Consider the following 2,500-nt stretch of genomic DNA (forward strand, 5'->3'; position numbering starts at 1 on the left):
AATAGAAAAGTGCCAGAAGACAATAGAGAATAAAAATTTTTCGCGGCGGTGGTGGGGTTTGAACCTGCGACCTTATTGGTACGACAACTCCGCCTGGCAGGTGAGAGCGTGGCTCTACCGTGTGAGCTATCCACGAACACAAAAATATTCGTTTCAAACTCAAAGTCATTACTAGATCCCTCTCTCACCCACTTCTTGAGACCGCCGATTCGTTCGTACACCACCATCGCGAATAATTTTGACCAGCAGTTAAGCTTAATAGCCAATATTCTCAACACAAACATATAACATAGAAACGATTGAGACATTGAGTATGCTCCGGTATGTGGTGAATTTTTAATTCAGAAAAGTGAGTGGAGCAGGCACTTATGTTGGTAACAACAAGATATGAAGTGAATAGAAAAGTGCCAGAAGACAATAGAGAATAAAAATTGTTCGCGGCGGTGGTGGGGTTTGAACCTGCGACCTTATTGGTACGACAACTCCGCCTGGCAGGTGAGAGCGTGGCTCTACCGTGTGAGCTATCCACGAACAACAAAAATATTCGTTTCAAACTCAAAGTCATTACTAGATCCCTCTCTCACCCACTTCTTGAGACCGCCGATTCGTTCGTACACCACCATCGCGAATAATTTTGACCAGCAGTTAAGCTTAATAGCCAATATTCTCAACACAAACATATAACATAGAAACGATTGAGACATTGAGTATGCTCCGGTGTATGGGTGAATTTTTAATTCAGAAAAGTGAGTGGAGCAGGCACTTATGTTGGTAACAACAAGATATGAAGTGAATAGAAAAGTGCCAGAAGACAATAGAGAATAAAAATTTTTCGCGGCGGTGGTGGGGTTTGAACCTGCGACCTTATTGGTACGACAACTCCGCCTGGCAGGTGAGAGCGTGGCTCTACCGTGTGAGCTATCCACGAACACAAAAATATTCGTTTCAAACTCAAAGTCATTACTAGATCCCTCTCTCACCCACTTCTTGAGACCGCCGATTCGTTCGTACACCACCATCGCGAATAATTTTGACCAGCAGTTAAGCTTAATAGCCAATATTCTCAACACAAACATATAACATAGAAACGATTGAGACATTGAGTATGCTCCGGTGTATGGGTGAATTTTTAATTCAGAAAAGTGAGTGGACAGGCACTTATGTTGGTAACAACAAGATATGAAGTGAATAGAAAAGTGCCAGAAGACAATAGAGAAAAAAATTTTTCGCGGCGGTGGTGGGGTTTGAACCTGCGACCTTATTGGTACGACAACTCCGCCTGGCAGGTGAGAGCGTGGCTCTACCGTGTGAGCTATCCACGAACACAAAAATATTCGTTTCAAACTCAAAGTCATTACATAGATCCCTCTCTCACCCACTTCTTGAGACCGCCGATTCGTTCGTACACCACCATCGCGAATAATTTTGACCAGCAGTTAAGCTTAATAGCCAAATATTCTCAACACAAACATATAACATAGAAACGATTGAGACATTGAGTATGCTCCGGTGTATGGGGTGAATTTTTAATTCAGAAAAGTGAGTGGAGCAGGCACTTATGTTGGTAACAACAAGATATGAAGTGAATAGAAAAGTGCCAGAAGACAATAGAGAATAAAAATTTTCGCGGCGGTGGTGGGGTTTGAACCTGCGACCTTATTGGTACGACAACTCCGCCTGGCAGGTGAGAGCGTGGCTCTACCGTGTGAGCTATCCACGAACACAAAAATATCGTCAATAAGTATTCAAACCACCCTGCGCGAAAATTTTATTCTCTATGTCTTCTGCACTTCTATCACTCATATCTTGTAGTACCACATAATGCCTGCTCCACTCACTTTCGCGAATAAATTTCACCCATCACGAGCTACCAATGTCTCAAAACGTTTCTAGTTATAGTTGTGTGAGAATATTGAGATGCTAAGCTTAACTGCTGGTCAATTTTTATTCGCGATGGTGGTGCACGAACTAATGTGCGGTCTCAAGAATGTGAGAAGTGATACTAGTAATGACTATGAATTTGAAATAGAATATAATTTTGGTGTGTGATAGCTCACACGGTAGACCACCCCTCGTCACCTGCCGGCGAGTTGTCGACCAATAATCCGGGTTCAAACCCACCACCGACACGAAAAATATTTTATCTCTATGTCTTACTGCACTTTTCTTTCACTTCATATCTTGTTGTACCAACATAAGTGCTGCTCCACTCACTTTTCTGAATTAAAAATTCACCCATACACGGAGCATACTCAATGTCAATCGTTTCTAGTTATATGTTGTGTTTGGATATGGGCTATTAAGCTTAACTGCTGGTCAAAATATTACGCGATGTGTGTGACAACGAATCGGCTGGTCAAGAAGTGGGTGAAGAGGAATCTAGTAATGACTTTGAGTTTGAACGAATATTTTTGTGTTCGTGGAAGCTCACACGGTAGAGCGCCGCTCTCACACTGCCAGCGGAGTTGTCGTAACCAATAAAGGTCGCAGGTTCAAACCC

The sequence above is a fragment of the Berghia stephanieae genome, chromosome 9 (assembly GCF_034508935.2).
Source record: "Berghia stephanieae isolate SIO BIC M18660-M18661 chromosome 9, UCSD_Bste_1.3, whole genome shotgun sequence".
NCBI lineage: Eukaryota > Metazoa > Mollusca > Gastropoda > Nudibranchia > Aeolidiidae > Berghia > Berghia stephanieae.